Consider the following 17368-nt stretch of genomic DNA (forward strand, 5'->3'; position numbering starts at 1 on the left):
GGAGATGAATCAGTGTGGGTGTGTTAGTGAAGGTGAGTGCACCTATTCTTCCGTGTTTCTCAGGTTCCTCTGCTGTTTGCTTGATTTAGCACAGCTGATTTAATGCAAACCTTTATTAAAACGTTCTTAATTAGCTGAATTACGGGTTACAGAGCTGCAAAAACACGACCCTGAGCGAGACACTGCAGACCATCACTGTAATATTAGCTCTAATGATCCCATTGATTAAGATAAATATGAGATTAAGGACGTTGACAAGAGATATACTTGCTGTTATTTACTTTTTTGTGTAAGTCTGATGGCTGCCTTATGTATTTTGCGTCTATTTGGTGTGTTCGTTTTTGGCGCACCCTTAGAAATGAATGCAATACATACGCAAAATGCACAGAAATTGAAGGGATGTTTTGGAGACAGACTACCTACAAGCTGAAAACACTCTTTAACTAAAAGTAACTTAAAATACAATCTGATACAATCTGATTGAAATATCATGAACATTTTGTAGAATTCAGCTCCAAATTGCACAAAGCAATAAAAAAATAATATAAATCAGCTAGTTCTGGCTGCTGCACTTGCGCAGATCTCCTTATCAAGGCTTATAGAGCTTCCCTACAAGCTCTATACTGACTCTCCTCTACTTGCAGTGTAAGCAGCAAGCTGATTGGCTCTTTTTGCTTGAAGGGCGGGTCTTTTTCCTCGAACTGTTGAACTCAAGAACTCAAGTACTCAAGAACAAACAGCAAGTATATCTCTCGATCAATTCGATATTTTTAATTTTCTCTTTCCTGTGCTTGATGACATTCACTGACCAGTTTTTAAACAGAGCAGAAGCAGAAAATCCGTCATAATGTGTTCACAGTATATAATGATAAAAACACGTCTAATGGAACATATCACCAAATTTTCACTTTTATACTAAATATAAAAAAGCATAAAACATACAGCCCTCAGCAGCTTTACCTTCAGAGGAGCTGAGAACAGCGAGGGTTTCTGATGAGGCGCTTTATTTTAACACACTGCAGCTGCTGAGTCAGACTTCTGTGTTCCTGCATTAGCATTCTTGTCCAGATGACTGAGGGTAATTTAAAAACTAAAATTATATTAGCATTTTTATGCAGAACTCACCTTTTTTATTTGTTCTGCACTGAGTTGGGAAATTGCCTCCATGGATGAGGTGATGAAACTGTGTTGAAGTTCTGTATTTTCTGTAATTCAAACGTTTATAGAACTGGAACTTCCTTAAATTGCACTTTTTTTATTGTGTTAACCCTTGTGTGGTGTTCATATTTTTGTTACTCGTTTACTTTGTTACTTGTATTTAATTCAGCAAAATTAAGCAATTTTACATTAAAATGCTTTACACATGCTCGCTTCACCTAAATTGCAAGCAATATAAACAGCTTACATGGTTAATATTTGCCCTTTACCTTTCTTATGTTACATTTCTTTTAAAAAGTGCTACTCTTTTTTTATTATTTTTTTAATAAAATGTAAAAGAAAATGAATTAAACTCAAGATATGAGTAGAAAATTTGTTTAGTTTCAAATTTACAAATGAAGCAATGCTTATTAGCCCTTGGCCAAACATACTGTATGTAATATAAATGTGTAGGTGTGTGTTTATCAAAAATGTGTTTTGATATATGTTTTCCACAAAAAATGAGCCAATGCCGATAAGTTGTTAAAAAAAAAAAAAAAATATATATATATATATCATTTGATGAAAAATGAAAACGGGTCCCACAGACCCGAACACCACACAAGGGTTAAAAAACACAATTACAATATTTTTTAAATAACTATAACCCATATAGGGCTGCACAGTATGTAATTTCACCATTGTTATTATTGCAGTGTGAACAGGCTTAATTGAAAAAGTATTATTATGATAAATTTGTGTTTTAACACTAAATTAATGAATTAAAAGTGAGGGCAGTGAAATTAAAATAATATATAATATACAAGTTAGTGCTAATTAGGGCAAAAAAATGTGTTTTATTTTACACCATGTAAAACGCAAGGTGCGTCCTGATGCTCATTGCTATCTTACACACCACCAACAGTCTATCTATTTCACAACTTACACCTTTAAATCGTTTAAATAGCATCAGAGCGTCTAAATATATCTACACTGATGGGTGTGGTGGCCTGGAAATTATGTGAAAAGTTGTGTTTGGGTACATTTCTGGTGTATCGCTATCTTGGCAGTGGAAAACCCAGGAGCTCCACTGACTGAATACAACCCAGACATTAACGTCAACAGTCAGACGTTGATTGCAATCTTGGCAATAAATTGTCAATACAAGCATGTAAAATGTTGGACATGTCCAGGTAGCTGCACCGTTAAAATAGCAATCCGCCAAAGTCAGAGCACACCTGACTCTTAAAGGGAATGGAGAGCAACTGACACTCTGATTTCATGTTATGCCCACAATTAACCACACCCATGATTAATTAAGAGAAATGGTACAGACATTTGTGTGTTTCGGGCTAAGAAAGGTGTACTTTTCCCGTTGTTACGATAGTAAAGCAGACTGACACGCCTTAAAACAAGCTGCACGGTGCACAATTCACGGCTAGACTATAGATTAGCATTGTGCTAACATACAGGTAGCTGTGCCGTTAAAATAGCAATCCGCCAAAGTCAGAGCTCACCTGGCTTATAAAGGGAATGATGAGCAAGAGACACTCTGATTGGTTTATTTCACGTAACGCCCAAAATTAACCACACCCTTAACAATTAAAAGAATTAGTACATGCCTTTTGCGTTGCATTTCGAGCTGTGCAATTTGTACTTTTCCCGTCGTTACGATAGCAAAGACACACCGACATGCCTTTAATCTTTTTACTAATACCAAGGGCCCTAATGCTAATGTTAGCATTGTGCTAACTCAGTTGATGCAGTATGCTTAAAAAAACCTTTGTGCTTAAAGGTGACATTTTGGTGATCTGTTCCTTTTTTTTATCTAAGGGGGCGTGGCCTAGCACAGTTTTGTGATTTTCAGTCTCCAGCTCATCTTTTCTTATAAATTAATTCAGAAATTGAGTTGAATTAGGTGAGTTTGAGCGGGAAAACCAACCACAATACTGTGCAGGAACACGGATCTCCCCATACTTTGCTTTTTTTGCATTTTCTTTTATTATTATTAGTATTATAATTACAAAAAAACAGTAAAAATAATCAGCTGTTAGTTTCTGTTTGTTTCCTGATCTGTTCAATTCCATTTGTGGAATGATGTTTACAAGTTATATTCTGAGGAATATGACCAGGAGAGGCAATAATAATGTATTTATGCATGGAAACATAGGAAATCCTGTAGCTGCATCCGAGGGTGATGTTCACCTTTCGTAGATGCCAGTTACCATGAGTTACGATGTGTTACGATGTGTTACCCTGAGTTACACTGAGTTACGGTGAGTTACACTAATTCACGATGTGTTACACTGAATTACGATGTATTACACTGAATTACAATGTGTTACACTGAGTTACTATGTGTTTTACACTGAGTTGCGATGTGTTACACTTTGTTACAAAGTGTAACACAGAGTTACGATGTGTTTTACGCTGAGTTACAATGTGTTACACTGAGTTACAATGTGTTACACTAAGTTTCGATGTGTTACACTGAGTTACGATGTGTTACGCTGAATGACGCTCTGTAGCGTAACTCAGCGTAACACATTGTGTAACTCAGTGTTACACTGTTACAAAGTGTTTTATGCTGAGTTTTGATGTGTTACACTGAGTTCTGATGTTTTACATTGACTTACGATGTGTTACGCTGAGTTACAATGTGTTTTACGCTGATTTACATAGTGTTACACAAAGTTACAATGTGTAACGCAATGTAACACATCGTATAACTCAGTGTTACACTGTGTTACGATGTGTTACACTGAGTTACGCTGTTAAGTTACGCTAAGTTCGTCATGGTGGGGAGGAGCCTTTCCTTCAAATATAGCAAACTGTTCTCCCTGAACTGGAGGGGGCGTGGCTAATAGTGTTTAGAATTGTTTTATGTTGTGTTTTACGTTTTTCTTTGGACGTGTTTTTTGTTTCTGAGGTAAAAGTTTGTTGTAAAAGTGTGTTGATGATGAATTCGTGTGAAATCTCGAGAGTTTCGTTCAGTGTTTTAGAGACGTGAACATATATTTTGTGTTTGTCGTGCGGACGGGTCGCGGATCACTGTTCTACAATCGCGAAACCCACACAGGCTTTATCGCTGGATTTATCCTTTATTATTATTATTATAATTATTATTATAATTATTATTATTGTAAGTGTTCTTTGATGTCTTTGTCCGACTGAACAACTGGTTTAGTTGTGTTTTTTTCTGTTTTTGGTAAGAAAAACCCTTTGATATTTATAAAGGGAAAAATATATATGGAAAAAAAAAATTGTTTGATATATATCGATTTTGCAATTGTACCAAAAGTGGCTTATTATTGAAGTCTGATAGCTTTTCTAGTGACTAGGCGCGTGCAGTGGAGTAGCGCGTGGCGTGCTGTGAAAGTGATCAGGTGGCAGTGTCGTCCACTGTAGTGGTGTCATGCTGTTCTATTTAAATGAGTGAAAATAAATATATTTAGACTAATATATGAAACCAGGCTGTGTGTGTAGAGAACAGTCGTCCATCTGTATTGGTCCCTTCCATTTATCTGATACAGGATATTTATTTATTTATTTATTTATTTATTTATTTATTTATTTATTTATTTATTGAATTTCTCGATTTTTTCAGCAATGAAAATCTCGATTCTTCCTCCTCAATTAAACTAAATCATTCTTCCCAAAATAATTTCATAACGACTTCCATCACAAACCTGCTGCACTCGGAAAAAAAAGGATATAAATAGGATAATAGCTAACGGTGCTGTCAAAGATATATTTGTCCGTACGTGTTTTATTTATTTATTTTTTTTTTTATCCACAGAAGGTGTTGCGTACCTTTTTTTCTGTTGTGTTACTTTGGTGCTTCTTTATATGGAGTTGATTTTTGTGCCTGAATGATGCAAAACAAACACAATTAGACAATTAGAAATACATTTGAACTTAAAACTTTAAGGGGACATATTATGAAAAAAAAATCTAAATTTTTGCTCGCTTTTCTTTTATAATTTGGTCTCGACTGCCTATATAAACCTTCATAAAACCTGTAGATCAGTTGAAGAAACACAGAAACATTTGGGTCTGCTGGTTGAGAACTTAAGACAGTAAACAGAGCAGGATTAGCCAGTAGACTTTGTTTGAGTGAGGGATCTATAACTATGAGATGAGGGAGATATAAGAACTTTAAAATAATGAGTTTTCTGATTGTTACACCCATTTATAATGTGTTTCACTCAGTTAAGATGTGTTACGCTTTGTTCTGCAAAATTTTAAGGAGTTTTTACTTACCATTCAAAATAAAACCCTTGGCTATTGCTGTACTAGCACCCCCTTGTGGCACCATTCAGAATGCAGGTCATTTAACTGTTTAAAATAACATTAAATGTAAAAGTCACCAACAACGAAATAAAAAAATTATAAGAAATGATAAGAAATAAGAAATAATAAAGGAATAGAAGAATAAGAAAAAATAATTCCACAAAATTAACTCCATATTTAACTTAACTGTAGCCTGGTGGGCCGTGATATTGGGCTAATGCTATATAGTAAAAAAAAATAAATAAATAAATAAATTATGGCTATAATCAATATCCAGTATATATCCATCGATTATAAATCATTTAATATGAGTATTTGCTTATTTGTATTTACTTAATATACTTTTGATATTGGATTTATTTTGAATTTATAAAATGTTTAAATTATCAGGAATTATCAGCCAAGTTCAGGCACTAATTATACAGCAGTATATTTAGTATAACGCACAAGTACAGTATATTTAAGGAGTTTTTTGTTGTAAATGGATACCTAAAATAAATCTGAACCAATATTTCGTTTGATTATGTTCACTATCGTGCACAATATCTGAGAGCTGTCTCTGATTGGACATGGCAGTGAGGCTATACAGTAGTGAAGTGTAGCACTGTAGATGCAGTACAGAACCTTTATAGGCATGAGAAATATCGGGTTATTATTTTTTTATGACTGCAGTAAATGGAAATGCACTGTTGAGTCGAGCGTATTGTTTTGGATATGCTCTTGTCTGTATTTGTCTGCTCAGGAAAAAATATATAAAATTAAAAATGGCATATTTGTTGAATATTCTGCACTGAAAGCAATTTATCATCAGAGTCAGCATGAGAAAAGTTAGCGAGAGAGATACTAGCTCAAAGTTTAAGAAGTTCTCACCTCTTAACTCAACTGTTCTTGTTGATTTTTGTTGATTATAAGAGTTTATTGCACAAAGTAGCAAAAGAGTTCCTCAAACAAAAATTGGTCCTATCAAAAAATGCTTTTGTGTTCCATCCAAGAAATCATTTTCCAGGATTTGGAGAAATTTACATTTAGATTTGTATGTATTATTTTTAGACGGCTCCATTAATCTGATTAATAAATAAGATACATTTCAGGACCTATTTTATATTTATTTGTTAAAAAAAGATTTTGATGAAGTACATATGTGAACAGAAGGCTATTTGTATGAATTTACTTTTTTGACCATTATCAGATCCATATACAGCTCTGAAAAAAAAATGAAGAAAGCAGTTTCTGAATCAGTTTCTCTGATTTAGATTTTTCCCAAATTCCAAACCTCCAGACCTCAAAAAGTGCAAATAAAACAAGTTCATATTAATAAAGTTTTAAGAGTTCAGAAATAATCAATATTTGGTGGAATAACCCTGGTTTTTAATCACAGTTTTTTTTTCATGCATCTTGGCATCATGTTCTCCTCCACCAGTCTTACACACTGCTTTTGGATAACTTTATGCTGCTTTACTCCTGGTGTAAAAACAAGCAGTTCAGTTTGGTGGTTTGATGGTTTGTGATCATCCATCTCCCTCTTGATTATATTACAGAGGTTTTCAATTCGGTAAAATCAAAGAAACTCATCATTTTTAAGTGCTCTCTTATTTTTGTACAGAACCGTGATCCCCCCTCTACCAAACTTTACACTTTTGGCAGTCAGACAAGTATCGTTCTTCTGGCAGCTGCCAAACCAACAAACCAGTCTCCTGTTGCAGTGTTATTTACGCCACTGCACTGTGCACTGTGTTATAATATCACTGACAGTTGGCTGTGGAATATTTAGTGGTGAGTAGTGCAATTTCACGACTATTACGGTATTCCACAGTGCTGGAGTTCACTGAGCTCCTGAGAGCCTGAGAGAGACCCATTCTTTCACTAATTTTACTAATGTTTTTTTAGAAGCAGTCCCAGCATGCCTAGCTGCTGCTTTTATAAAGCTTCTATACACCTGTGGAACCGTGGAAGAGATTCAGGAACACCTGAATCAGTTCAGTGATTTGGAGACTTTAGGCAATATAGTGAATATAGTGAACGACTGCACTGTATTGAAAGGAGAGGAAGGATGGGATCATTTATCACAAGATTTTGGCAAATCACCACTTTCCCTTCAGTAAGAGCACTAAAGATGAGTCATGGCTGGGTCTTCCATCATGACAATGACCTGAGACTCACAGGAAACACTAATTACTTTCACTAATATTTTTTAGAAGCAGACCCAGCATTCCTAGCTGCTGCTTTTATTATTATTATACACCTGTGGAATCATGGAAAAGATTCAGGAACACCTGAGTTGAGTGATTTGGATACTTATATATATTGATAATATATTGAATATAGTGAACGAATGCACTGTATTGAAAGGAGAGGATGAATAGGATCATATATTGCAAGATTTTGGCAAAAACCTCCTTTCCCCTCATTAAGAGCATTAAAGATGAGTCATGGCTGGGTCTTCCAGCATGACAATGACCCGAGACACACAGGAAACACTAATTACTTTCACTAATATTTTTTAGAAGCAGTCCCGGCATTCCTAGCTGCTGCTTTTATAATTCTTTTATACACCTGTGGAACCGTGGAAGAGTTTCAGGAATGCCTGATTTTAGTGATTTTTTTAGTGATTTTTTTTAGCTGTGTTAAATGGAGATCTCTGGAGCAATGCCTCACTCTGTCCTTTGGTGGACGATGTGAATTATTGATTATCTGGCCGTGTTTGTGCCGGTTCTATAATAGCGCTATTATAAATCAGACAGTGGGAGGGAATGATGTCACACTGGGCTGTATATGGAGTAATAAGGGGCTTCCAGTTGCTGCATTAGAAAATCGTTTTGTCGCCCAATCGATCAAGAACCGGGCTTCCCGGCGGCGCCGTGGGGGGCTGCTGTTCTTCTTTTGTTCCGAGGGTTTTCGTTTTGCTTTGTTTTGTTCCGAGTATGCATCAAAAAGTCTTTGACCCATTCCATTGTTCTTAAATAAGAGAGGAAAAGAGAGAAGGGCTTTTAAAAAGGACTGGAAGGGCCGATATACAGTAACTTGATCAATCAGCACTTGTGTGACAGTACCAGTATGTTGTACCAGCGTTAGGTAGGCTGATTAGGCTTCGTCCATCATGTTGTCGTACGTCGATGAGCAGGTTTCTCCATGGCTACGAATAGTTTTTCGTCTAAAATAAAATAAAAATGAAGAAAATAAAGTTATGAAGTGTATCAGGTGGTGATCGGTGAATTATTACATTGATAGAATGTCGTCTCGGTCGATTTTATCTACTGTATGGGTTGTAATAATATATATATATATATAAATATATTTATTTCAGTACTTTGTATCAAATGCGGTAAGAAAAATGGGTGAACTGTAACTATTTATGGATTAAATCATTGTACTTTTTTGCAATCTGTAGATACAGGAGTGATATTAGGTATTCCTCTATAAGAAGAACTGTGGTTGGATTTGAACCACGCAGTTAGTCATTCTCGGGTGTGGCGAAGTTATTGATGTACTGTTGTTATATATTGTATATATACTGTATGTTTGGCAGCTTCCTTTATTTTATATTTATATATGAACAATAAAAAATGTTTTGAGAGATGTCCATTCTTTGTTGTCTATTTTTAACATGTACAATTTTTTACAAATTGTTTTTTTTTGTTCATAATGTTGTTGATGCATAAGTTACTGTGAGCACCGCAGTTTCCTGAGTTTTCCTGCAGGTGGCGCTGTCTGCTGGCGACTTGGTAAAATCTGTAGCTGTGTGCCAAAATCTAGGTGAGCTGCATTTCATGAACAATATGTCTTAAAAGAACGGTCTTTTGTATAGTCAAGAAATTTATAGCCGATTTTATTGCCGATTTTCTGATTTTCCGCTGACGTTCTAAGCTACAGTATGTGTCGATGTAACAAACATACTGAAATATTGTTTTTGCCGCAGTCGACGATGGTTGAGTTTCAACCATCATTCTAAGCGATTTTCTAAAGCAGCCGTCTTTACTAGTAATTTTCCAAAGCGGCTGATATTTTGAGCTACAGTATCCACACATTTTCTGATGCTGCCAACGTTCCAAACTATTTTCCGGTGCCACTGATGTTCCGAGCAAGTTTCCAAAGCAGCTGATGGTCCGAGCTATTTTCAGATACAGCCGATATTCTGAAAGATTTTCAAATGCAGCCGATATTTCAAGCTATTTTACAAAGTAGCCGATTTTTCAAAAAACAGACAGTGTTCCACATTTTTTTTACTGATGCCACCAACATTCCAACCTATTTTTCTAATCAGCCGATGTTCAGAGCGATTTTCATTTCCAGTGCAGCCAACATTATTAGATATTTTCCAAAGTAGCTGATATTCCAAGCATTTTTTCCAAAGGTAGCCAGTGTGCAGAGTGATTTTTCTGATGCTCCCAATGTTCCAAGATATTTTCCGATGCCACTGATGTTCCGAGCAAGTTTCCAAAGCAGCCGATGGTCTGAGCTATTTTTCGATACAGCCCATATTCTGAAAGATTTTCCGATGCAGCCGATATTTCAAGCTATTTTCCAAAGTAGCTGATATGCCAAGAAATGTTTCCAAAAGTAGCCAGTGTTCAGAGCGATTTTTCTGATGCTGACAACATTCCAAGCTATTTTTCTAAGCAGCCGATGTTCAAAGCGGTTTTCCAATGATGCTGATGTTCAGAGCTACTTTTCAATACAGCTGATATTCTGAATGATTTTCGGATGCAGCCGACATTCCGAACTATTTTCCAAAAACAGTCAGTGTTCCAAGCTTTTTTTTTCTCAATGCCACCAATGTATCCGACATTTCAATCAATTTTTTAAGCAGCCGATGTTCCATAGTTATTTCCGATACAGCCGATATTCTGAATGATTTTCTGAAGCAGCCGATTCCAAGCAATTTTAACAATGTTCTGAGAGATTTTCCGAAACCGGCAACATTTCAAGCGATTTTTCCAAAAGCAGCCAGTGTTCCAAGATATTTTTTTACTGATGCCACCAATATTCCAAACTATTTTTCTAATCAGCCGATGTTCAGAGCTTTTTTTCGATGCAGCCAATATTGTAAGATATTTTCCAACGTAGTCGATGTTCCGAACAATTTTTCCAATAACAGTCAGTGTTCCAAGCTTTTTTTTTTCGATGCCACCTATGCATCCGACATTTCAAGCTATCTTTAAGCAGCCGATGTTCCATAGTTATTTACGATACAGCCGATATTCTGACTGACTTTCTTATGCAGCCAATTCCAAGCTATTTTTCAAAGTAACCAATGTTCTGAGAGATTTTCCGAAACCAGCAACATTTCAAGCGATTGTTCCAAAAGCAGCCAGTGTTCCAAGATATTTTTCTCGATGCCACCAATGCAGTCATGTCCATATATATCTATATTGATAACTTGAAGAGGTAAATGAGGTACTGACATGCCTAGAGTAACTAGAGTAACAGCCAAAATAGACCTAAATACAACCTGAAGCTGAGGCATGTTTATGGTTTCACTACAATTGTATCTCATTGTATCTTATGAAAGATGTTACCAAAACTCACAACTGTGCACACCTGGACAACGTAAAAGGCGTGAACGGGCTCTCAGATTCAAAATCTGATAAGTAATGATAAAATTACAGCACGTTTTTTATGTATGTATAAAAACGTAAATATGAAAAACAGAAATAGTGAGTAATTAGACTGGGGGTGACCGGGCGGGCGGGGGGTCCAGACGTCCAAACCCGAGGCGCGGTGGCGTCGTCATTGACCCAGTTTGACGGGAGTAAAAATAAAGTGTTGGGGAAGCTCTACTCCATCAGACTGGGTTTAGGAGGGAGCGAGGGAGCGATGGTTTAGATGGCACGATTTCCTCCCTCTGTGATCCAAAAAAAGCTGTCAGTCGACCTAGTTTAAGAACCTCCGTGGACGTGTTTTTTGGCCTGACATGAGGGAGGCGGTGGTGGAGTCGGGGGGGATGTTTAGGTGTGCCTGTCCTAAATTTGGACGGGGAACAGATGAGGCATCCCTCCATCCCCCAATAAACCCCCCCAACACTATTCAGATACACCTATTATATAGAGCCCTCGCCGAATCATCATCCAGCGCTGTTGTCCTGCTGTAGCTCATCAACAGCTCATGACTGACTGAGGTCTGGATGTATTTATGTATTTAAAGTATATATAGTATGTATTTATAGATAGTAATTACAGGTAGGAATAATGGGGTACGATATCCTCGCCATTGTGGGCAACGTATTGTAACTTATATCACAATACAATACTCAATATACAGGTCTGGAAAAAAAAAATAAGAGAGCGCTTAAAAATGATGAGTTTCTTCGATTTTACCAAATTTAAAACCTGAATATAATCAAGAGGAAGATGGATGATCACAAGCCATCAAACCATAAAGTTATAAAGTTATCCAAAAGCAGTGTGTAAGACTGGTGGAGGAGAACATGATGCCAAGATGCATGAAAAAACTGTGATTAAAAACCACCAGGGTTATTCCACCAAATATTGATTTCTGAACTGAATTTCTGAGTGTTAACTGTAACATTCACAAAACATTTCTCTGACGTTTTCAGCTAGATGAATACTATTATTCTAAATACTAAATACTTTACTAAATTATTAGCTGGGATGGAGGTAAAAAGGTCAAGCCCACATCTGATTAAGAAAACCGTATAAAATCACTGTTAATGTTACTCCTCTACATGTGTAATAATGAGCAATTTGATTTTTTTTTTATTTACGCTGCAAAACAAAAGACACGTTACACTGATATATTGTCCCTTTTATGAACTATTTAGCCCCACCCCCCCTCAGCCGTGTCCCATTGCTATATAACCTCTCTGACCTACATCTCACACTACACATCACCGGCAGACGCTCGCCGCCGTGCCCGACCCGTCTCCACCTCTCCACCATCCACACCTACCCCCGCCCCCCTCAGGACCCCGGCCCCGCTCCGGACGGCCCAGAATGCACCGCGGCTCCCGGTTTGATTAATCTGGCAGGCGGGGGGGAGAGGTGAGCGGATGGGTGATGTAGGACAGCATTCGTCATTCGTACCCAGTTCTGCAGCAGGTGCTGCCCCAGATCTCTCAACCCGCCGCCAGCGCCGCAATTAATGTGGCCCACAACGCCATCCACCGGCCGGGCATCCACCACGCCCGCAATCGCAGTACAGACTGCCGGCAGACTGCCCCCCCACAACCAGCCAGACTGGACATAGGAGTATATGAGGCACTAATCCAAATATATATATATATTTTACATTATTATCTGAAATGCTGAAGACGTGCTTAAATTTGTTATAAACTTTTCTAACCTTTAAAAAACACTTTTATTGCGGCCATTTCCGTCTCGCCAGCACCCTCTCAGGTTCAACTGTACAGGTACAATATGCAAAGACACACTGCTCAGCCCAATCAGCTCTCCCTAAACCCATACATCACCCAATGCCTCTCCCAAACTACCCCTCACACTTTTTAGCATATTATTTAGTTTGAGCTGAGGGTTGGAGTCAGCTTAAATCAGGGGGTTCAATTACCGATTAATCTCTTAAACTTACTGGAAAGATCTTCAGTTTATATGAACCACACTCTGCAATGTGATTGGCCAAGAGGCATTCTGAGAGTGCCGTTATCAGGCGATAATGCACAGAAACCAAGGCTTCACCATCATATTACACGTTATAGCACGAACCTCAAGTGTATTATAGCAACTTTTCAATACAGCCGATGTTCTATGCTGAGCAACACCTTAGCGAGACCTTAGCAACACTTCACCAACACCTTACCAACACTTTAGCAAATTGACCCTTGCATCACATTAACAACTTAGCCAAACCTTATGAACACATTAGCGACACCTTCGCAACACCTTAGTTACACCATACCAAGACTTTAGCAAAGTCACTCATATATCACAGTAACAACTTAGCAAAACCTTACAACACCTTAGCAACACAGTGCCGACACATTAATGACACCTTTCCTACACCCTAGTGACACCTCACCAACATTTTTCAACACCTTTGCAACACCTTATCAACAAGCCAACTTACCATCTTAGCAAGTAACAACTTTGCAACACTTTACTGACACCTTACAAAACCTTACTAACATCTTCGCAACACTCTGGAAACACCTTACCACCACCTTAGTAACACCTTAGTGACACCTTACCAACACCCAAGCAACGCTTTCACTGCACATTTGACACACAAACTGACTCTTTCATCACAGTAACAACTTAGAAAACATTGCCAACACTTTGCAACACCTTAGTGACCCCTTAGTAACACCTTACCAACATCTTACTGACAACTTACCAACACCTTCGTAACACTTAACCGACACCTTAGCAACAGCGCACCGACACCTTAGAAACAACTTCACAACACCTTTCGCAAACTGATTCTTATATCACTCTATTAACTTAGAAAACCTTGCCAACACCTAAACAACACCTTAGCGACACCTTACCAACATCTTTCTGACACCTTACCAACACCTTCGTAACACCTTACTGACACCTTAGCAACAGCGCACCGACACCTAAGCAACACATTCACAACATCTTCGCAAACTGACTCTTATATCACTGTGACAACTTAGAAAACCTAGCCAACACCTTTGCAACACCTTAGCGACATCTTAGTAACACCTTTATAATACCTATTTATTGTTTGTAAATAATCAATGCATCACAAAACACCTGGGCAACAAAACAAACCTGACAGTCACATATTGCAATACTTTTGCTCACAAGAAAAATATATGGGTTCAGACAGAAGACAGAAGTTTTTGAACAGATGTAAATACCTGGAATTAAAAATAAATTAAAAATATTTAATATTAATAATATTTAAATTTTAATGCCAAACCTAAATGCCAATGTTTTAGTAGTGTTATACTGGTGTTATTATACTGGTTCCACTGGAGATAAAAAGAGACCGCTGTATGAGTGTTCCCCAGGAGCTGTTAGATAAAAAAAAAATGCAACAACGCCCCCATGTGGACAAACAGCCCTCCTACAGGACTGTATGTTCAGACTGTGGGCTTTGCCTCCATCTCTTGGTGGATGAGCAGACTGTGTGATGAGTTTCTCCATCTGCACCACATCACATCTCTCCACTGAGCAGTGATACCACCAGAAAACTCAACTTTTTAATTCTAATCCTGCATTAATAAAATGGGACTATCACTAATGATCAGTGCTATATATGAGTGATTTTCTTATAAAAGAACCTGATTAAAAACATTTTTATTTTTAATCATTTCCTCTGACGATTGATTAGTTATGTCTTTGAGAAAATGCATTTTCCCACCTCAGGGATGATCATTATTTAAGTGTCTAGCAGTTGATGGGAACTTTGTTTTTTTACAGTTTCTCACCTTTTCACCTTTCACCAGAATTATGCATTAATATTTTATTAGGCTTGTTTTTTTCTGACTGTCCTCCAAATTTAACATACAGTCAAATAAAAAAATTACAATGATTACTTTTAATATGTTGTGGATAATTGTGATAGGGTTGAGTGTGACGTTGATGAGTGTGGCACTGATGAGTGTGACGGGGTTGAGAGTGATCAGGTTAAGTGTGACGAGGTGAGTTTTAATGGGTTTGAGTGTGATGAGGTTGCACCATGACTGGGTTGAGTGTGAAGAGGTTGCGTGTAAAGAGGGTGAGTGTGATGAGGTTCAGGTTGAACGTGACTGGGGATGAGTGTGATGGGGTCAAACATGACAGGGTTGAGTGAGATTGAGTTAAAACGACAAGATTGAACGTGATGGAGTTGAGTGTGACAGGGTTGAATGTGATGAGGTTTAACGGGACTTGGTTGTGTTTGACGGCGATGAGTGTGACAGAATTGAGTGTGATGGAGTTGAGTGTGACAGGGTTGAATGTGATGAGGTTTAACGGGACTTGGTTGTGTTTGACGGCGATGAGTGTGACAGAATTGAGTGTGATGGAGTTGAGTGTGACAGGGTTGAATGTGATGAGGTTTAACGGGACTTGGTTGAGTTTGACGGCGATGAGTGTGACAGAATTGAGTGTGATGGAGTTGAGTGTGACAAGGTTGAGTTTGATGCTGTTGATTGTGATTCTCACTAACATTGTCCACTCTGTCATGGAACTTGACAAAGGCATAAAAGTGAAAAGTGATTAAACAGGAAAAATAGAATTTATGTGTAGTCTGAAGTATTATAAATATGACAAATAGTCAAAAGATGGAAATAAAACAATCTTAAGTATTTTTTCTAAGTTTTAATGATCAATAGGCACAGTATTCTGATAAATACCCTCATATCACCACACCCCTCTGAAATACGTTTAGGCTACATCTAAAATACAGTACTAGACCAGTTTGGACACGCCTTAAATTCAGAGTTTTGTTTTTTTATTTTAAACTATTTCTTGCCCTTTAACTGATGCGTTTAATGAAATCATCAGTTGTAATATTGTGAAGATATAAAGTTGGTATACAGCATTTTGCTTTGTTTAACACACTTAAGTTACTACATGATTCCTAATCTGTTTATTTATAATGAAGGAAAAAACTAAAAACATTGAATGAGAAGGTGTGTCCAAACTTTTGACTGGTACTGTAAATAAAATATTTATTATCATTGGAAATAAACGTTTAATAAATGTTTAAAGGTCTGCACTGTAATTTCACCCATTTAAACATCTGGCCACGCTGAGAGTCACATGACCGTGTGGATCAGTGGTTATGTAAGAATGCTATCTGCTGACTGAGGGGCGTTACTCACGCCTTTTTTTCACACCTGTTTTCCGGCAAGCCCCGCCCCCGGTCTACTATTGGCTAATTCCGGACACTGAAAAAGATGCGATTGGGTGGCCATAACCAGCACTGACACGTTTGGATTGCGTGCGGGAAAAATTATAATAAAACCTAAAAAAGTCTTCTTGAGTATGAATAATTAGCCAATGGTAGTTCAGATGGCGGCAAAATTGACCAATTAAAGCGCAGAAATCAAAAGGCTTGTCCAATCATAGCACAGTGGGCGGGCTGTCCTGTAAATTTCACTGACAGGGTTAAACAGCTGATCCCAAAATATTAACAATTTACAGAATTGGAATAATTAAGGACAATCTCAGGAAAGTGTAACACCAAAATTCATAATACATCACCAGACCTCACCATACTTCACTAGACCTCTTCATACTTCACCACACTTCACCATACCTCACCATACTTCACTAGACCTCACCATACCTCACCATACTTCACTAGACCTCACCATACCTCACCATACTTCACTAGACCTCACCATACCTCACCATACTTCACTAGACCTCTTCATACTTCACCACACTTCACCATACCTCACCATACTTCACTACACTTCACCATACCTCACCATACTTCACTAGACCTCACCATACCTCCCCATACTTCACTAGACCTCACCATACCTCACCATACTTCACCACACTTCACTAGACCTCTTCATACTTCACCACACTTCACCAAACCTCACCATACTTCACTAGACCTCACCATACCTCACCATACTTCACTAGACCTCTTCATACTTCACCACACTTCACCATACCTCACCATACTTCACTACACTTCACCATACCTCACCATACTTCACTAGACCTCACTATACCTCACCATACTTCACCACACTTCACTAGACCTCTTCATACTTCACTACACTTCACCATACCTCACCATACTTCACTAGACCTCACCATACCTCACCATACTTCACTAGACCTCTTCATACTTCACCACACTTCACCATACCTCACCATACTTCACAACACTTCACCATACCTCACCATACTTCACTAGACCTCACCATACCTCACCAGACCTCACCATACTTCACTAGACCTCACCATACCTCACCAGACCTCACCACACTTCACTAGGCCTCACCACACTTCACCATTACTCACTACACTTCACTATACCCCACCACAAT

Source organism: Astyanax mexicanus, chromosome 19 (assembly GCF_023375975.1).
Source record: "Astyanax mexicanus isolate ESR-SI-001 chromosome 19, AstMex3_surface, whole genome shotgun sequence".
In the NCBI taxonomy this organism is placed as follows: Eukaryota; Metazoa; Chordata; class Actinopteri; order Characiformes; family Acestrorhamphidae; genus Astyanax; species Astyanax mexicanus.